The sequence below is a fragment of the Colias croceus genome, chromosome 5 (assembly GCF_905220415.1).
Source record: "Colias croceus chromosome 5, ilColCroc2.1".
In the NCBI taxonomy this organism is placed as follows: domain Eukaryota; kingdom Metazoa; phylum Arthropoda; class Insecta; order Lepidoptera; family Pieridae; genus Colias; species Colias croceus.
Window position 1 is genome coordinate 4,593,781 of NC_059541.1, and position 6,213 is coordinate 4,599,993.

The following is a 6,213-nucleotide window of genomic DNA, read 5'->3' on the forward strand; positions in this document are numbered from 1 at the left end:
AATGATAGCTCCATTCTTTTCCCTGTCCAATCGTTCATCATTTGAAGATTTATCATGAGTAAATAGATAATAAAGTAAATTGAATCTTTTCTCACAAATTGCCCGCGAGCTGTGAGTTCCTGTAATGACACCGGAACCCTTTGTCAAATTATAATGTTTATTTATGAGAACATATTATCGATAATGTTGAGTTTCATTAATTTAAAGTAGGCAGTTACGACAAAAATTTGGTAGAACAAATTTTAATTTATTCATTGAGCCGCTCTATTATCTGGAAGGATGGTATGGAAACCTAAGTACCTTTTTTAAAAACAGAGAACATTCATTGAAGTGTATTACGATCTGATAAAACAGTCGGATTCCGTTCTCCATTTTTGTCACTTTGGTGTCACACATTACATTTTAATAATGATGTCATCAAGAGAGATACCAGATCGACGATAGATACACGGATCATACATATCTCGTAATAGGTCGCCCATGTGATCCAAATCCGTCGAGTCTCCGTCGTGACATAATACGGCGGTACATTTAAAATGTTATCTAGAAAATTCCATCAAACTTGCTACTTACCGATATCAAACAAGCAGATGTATTCAACTTGTTATCTCAGTTTGCGTGGGTGGACGGCACGCGACGGTGTTGGCAATGAACGGCTTCAATGCAACCCATTGTTGCTCACCCCTGCACTGAAATGGCACACGACTAAAACTTCCGTATTTGCTCTTCTATAGTTAACATTTCAACAGTAGTGCTGTTTGCTGTTCAATGAAGTAACCATACCATTATGCTCCTATTTTATTTTCTAATTATGTCTAGATATGTTTGTCTATTTCTAGTAATAGTGTGGAACATTTACTATTTATTTTCTCTGATTAAAAAATTTAGTTTTAATATGATATGATCAATTGAAACTATTCTGCAGTTTGTCATAAGCAGCGATTAAGTTATTCAAAAGGTAGAGCCAATGTAAGAAAGCCAATTTCTTACATATTAAACACTAGCTTCCGCCCGCGGCTTCGCCCGCGTTTTCAAAGAAAAACCCGTTCCCGTAGGATTTCCGGGATAAAACCTAACCTATGTCCTTTCTCGGGTATCAAAATATCTCCATACCAAATTTCATGAAAATTGGTTCAGTAGTTTAGGCGTGATTAAGTAACAGACAGACAGACAGACAGAGTTACTTTCGCATTTATAATATTAGTATGGATTTATTATTAGAAATAGTTTACAACAACGTTTTAAACGATTTCTACATAGAAGAAAATAGTGATTGTCAAATCAAGCCATCAAACAGCTTGTCGCAGAGGCACGATGTTTATCATTAAGTACAAGATCTAACAATGACAGACATTGCGGCTCATTAACATAATTATTATGAATTCAAATTTGTAGATTGATTTGTGGAAACCTAAGGGCCGTTTCACACGGGTATTCTCATTCTTTCTTTATAGAAAAAATGCTAAAATGAAGTGGTGATTTATTTTAACTTACTTTACTTGATCGTAGAGCAGTAATTACGTGATATATAAAGAAATTCCTTATTTTTTTCAATATCTTCATACCTGTTATAGCCATTTTTGGTTGCAATCATATATTTTTTTACATTTTACTTACAATAATGAATCAAAACGTTGCTCTACACGTATCAGAAATGAATACTTAATAAATCATTGTATGAAAAATATTAATTGTAGTGGCTTTACACCATTCTAATTTATCTTTATAGGGTAAAAGAAGAGTGTCTATGAATCACGCAATGCTGAATCATCATTTACTTATATAAAATATAAAGCCAAAGGGGGTGAATGTTATGTATAAAATGTGTGATGTATTGGCATACAGGGCATTAGGGTTGTAGGTTAAAATTTCGATTATAACGATGACTAACTATATAACATACCTACTAACTATAATTATACCGATATTTTCCAAAAAAATTAATGACTTTTTGCTATATATCTACGTCTAGATATTAAGACTTATGTGATTCATTAAATTTTGCATACATTAAAACATTCTCTACAAATTATGTATATGATAGTACCAATCATCATTTTCCATATATTATAATTAGATATTGCTATATTATAACTGCCAAATTTTATGAATTTTGTCTAAGATTCCTCATAATGCAAAGTGGAACATACGATATATTGTTCACGATACAAAATTTATACATATTATGTATATACATATATAAATTTTGTATCGTGAACTACCTTCACAAAATGCATAATAATTTAAATAATTGAATCACAAACTAATGATATTTACCTTTGATTGATGCCGGTACTAAGTTAATGATGATCAAAATAACCCCCTAACCCTTCCAGGTAAGGGTCGACCGCCGGCCGCGAACCACCCTCCGAGACTCACGAAATTACATACTCATTTACTTCTTAATTTGGAACTATGATTATTTATATTAGAAGACGCAGATGGAACATACTTCGTCTAAAAATTACTGGTATGAAGACCAAAATTCCAGTCCTCAAAAATCATCAAACCTTAACTCCTATGACGCAGAATTCCGATGTGGTTCTTGGTCTCTAACACTAGAACTCAATCGAAGAGAAATCAAATTGATCAAAAAATTACTCAAATTTTAAATGTTCATTTTACTTTCTTCATCGAAAAGTAACTATTTAATTACGGTATTTTAAATCGAAACGTCTATAAACGAAGGCATGCGCACACTCGTTTTGATGTTATTTCAAGATTCAGACATTAATGCAGTTGTTAGAAACTGGTACAAACTAGTTAGAGCAGTACATGCGCATATAAAGACGACATTTTGTACTAATCATAATCAATCTTTGTCACGTTAATGACAAATCGTAACACACAGTGGAATTCGAGCACGTGCTTATCTAATTAATTTGCATTTTTAATTATTATCACTTGAATTGTGTTTATTTTATTAAAATTTGAATATATATTTTTTTTTTATAAACTATACTTGAATAAAATAAATATAAATTTTGGTGACCGCTACTCAGAGGCGTGCATGGGAGTTTTTATACGTAAAATGCTTTTTATGAGACAAGAAGGCAGAGAGGTCATCGGATGTGCTAAAACATGAGTTTACTCCTAACAGCTTGAGACGCTTCTCAAGCTCTGCTTTTGAATTTCGACGTCATTGATGATCAGTTTGTTAGAGGTAAACACATGTGTAAAGGTTATAATAAGAAGATTTATTAAGAATAATATAAAAATCCAGTATTTATCATAATAATTTAGTTTCATTATTATATTTGCACCTATATATAGGTATCTATCTATATAATTTCTATTTCATGTGAGTATTATAAGATTTTATGATCCGATTCCAATTTTATCCAAAATTTCCTGATAAATACAATATCAAGTTCACAACCAAATCGTAATTTCCACTTATTTATAAGCATACACACTCGTACATCAATACATACAGAATACATTGAGGCTAATAAAATAAATCAAAAATCACTTAGGGCCTGAATTTATTGCATCCGAGCCTTAAGCAAGTGTGTCCTGTATTTAATTTCGGCGGGACCTTTGCCCTGTGCGTGTCGGATGCTGTATGTATAGTTTATTACAATCTGTTTATTATTAAGCCTCGATTATGGGACGTGGCAAATATGACAAATGACTTGTTTGAAAATTGTCCCTTGATGTTTTTAACCAGTTTAGATCAAGAAAATTCGTAGTAAAAGGAGAGGAGATTATCTTTGGAATATATGACACTTTGTGTTTATGTAATAAGTGAAAATAGCACTATAAAATAGTAGCTACTCCGCGGACGAAATTATATTTGGGGTTGGACTTGGACCCCGCGTGTAGCCTGTAGGAAAGTCACTACCGCTAAGAGCTGTACGAATTGGTCGATAAACATAGTTTGTCAGTTTTAAAAGGCTACTTTTTATTTTTATTATAAGTTTTGTATCAACTATAGCTTGTGCTTACCATTATTTGAAGGTTTTAATGTTGTAATCCTCAATTTACACATTTTTCACATTGTACAAAATTAACATATTAAAATTATGTATTTTTAAACGTTTATAAATAATTAATTGCTTGTTGTGATTTACAATAATTGGCTTATTATTTAATTAAGCTTGCGATATATTGGAAAATAAATAATGGTTTAGTTTTGTAAACGAAATAAAGCGACCTGCTTAAAGTTCATAGAAAGCGTCGTTTTACAACCTTCAGAGTTAACCAAGATAAAGTTTTATGATTGTCGTAATAAATAAAATTAACTATTTTATTGGGTCTCGATATGGCTTACGTAACTGATGTCATGTGCTTTTTATTTCCACCCATAAAATGGGTTCAGTTAGCTCTACCAGACAATGTCAATCTTTGTAGTCATTATTGTAATTTTGTAATTACTCTTAACTATTTCATAAAATTTTCAGTACAGAGGTTTAGATTAATCTTAATTGTGTTTATAATAAAAATTGTGAACAAATTGCTTGAAGCAATAAAGCATCCCTGTGTGTGTGAAATTTGTATTAATGTTTTGTATGCAATAAAGATTATAAATAAATTGTGTACAACTTAGGTAGAAATGTATGTTAACAATACCTAACTACAATATTAATTTATTGAAATGTAAAATTAGTAATTAATTAAGAAACAAAAATATCTAATTAATAAAAATATAAATAAAAGCTTCCATTCGTTCCCTATACATACAAGTATCCGCTGTAAATAGTTAATTTGTTTCTCTGATAACAATTAATAAGCGCTCACATTCGCTCGTGACCACCGAAGGGTGTCGTGACTGCGGCGTCTCTGACCCAACTCAGATTGAGATATCAAAATACGCGATTTGGTCCCACGATTCAATTCATTTGTTTTATACATATACAAATCTCCTTTTAAGGCAACTTTTCGACGGATCATAAAAATGCTTATGAACTTCAATAAACATTAACTACCCATTAAATTTAAACACCCACTAAGTGACTAACTACTTTTAAATATGCCCGCCATCTCATTAATATAATACGAAAACATCGCCCCGAATAAAATGCGTGTGTATCGACCTCGAAATCACATAAAAACCATGTATTTACTATACATTTTAAACGAAATTCCCATTAAAGTTTAGTACGGACTACGGTATGTTTACACGTACATTCAGCACCTACATTTACATAATTTTGATACTATCAAGTGCAGCTATGGCATCACGGGCGTAGCTGAAATATTCTTGATTTAAAAATACATGTGTCTCTGGAAATTACAGCTCTAACGATTTAAATAATGCACTGCTTTATTGGCCATTCCCGCATCTATTTACACTTTCTCAGGTAACATTGCTATCGGCGATCTACGTAATGATAAGAGCAGCTAAGCTAATTGTTTTATTTGAACCTTACAAATTGCTATATCCGTTGCATAAAGCTCACGAAGCTACGCCGATGAAATCTGCCCTGATTTATATTTTATTGCTCTTAGATTTATCAGGTCCTTAAGCGTTTACTAGATAGCATGTGTTAAGAATATGGCTTCATTGTTTTCTGCTGTGGAGTTTAATTTAATAATTTGATTGGTGTAATTAATTTTAAACAACGATAATATTTTTGTTTTGTTTATTTTTAAATATATATATGAATGTTATTTAATGCTTAAAAAAGTATGAATGTTTCATTGCCTTTTTTCGTTTGACAGTTAACTAAATATTCTATCCATATTCTTTCAAAGCTCTCAGTGGTTTAAAAGACAATTTTAACCATCTCTTCAAATCATTATATTATATAGTAGCATATTATAACAGTAACAGTACCTACTTGTAATTTGTAAACAGTTAAAATCGATTTGTTTTAATTATTTCTTTAGAATTTTAGATTTTGCGCTAAAGCTTAGTAATTTCTATAATAACTTACAATGTATTCTCCTTTATTAATTGCGTATTATCTTAACTTCAGATTCGCTAAGGGATTAAGACATCACAATATTTATATAAGCCTCAAGCATGGGTCGAGCCATTCAATTTTACGACGTAAATCTAGATTAAACTTAGGGTTTCAACGCCTCTCAACAATGCCTTATGGGATCGATCTTACAAACAAACATACATGTAATAAAAGTGTATTTTTACTGGTACCTTAAGATTATTCATTCATTTATATGCTTAGTACACACGTTCATGTTATTTTTATTTGACGCCTTCCCGCGATTTACGGGCTAATATATGTATCAATCAATCAAAATGTACAC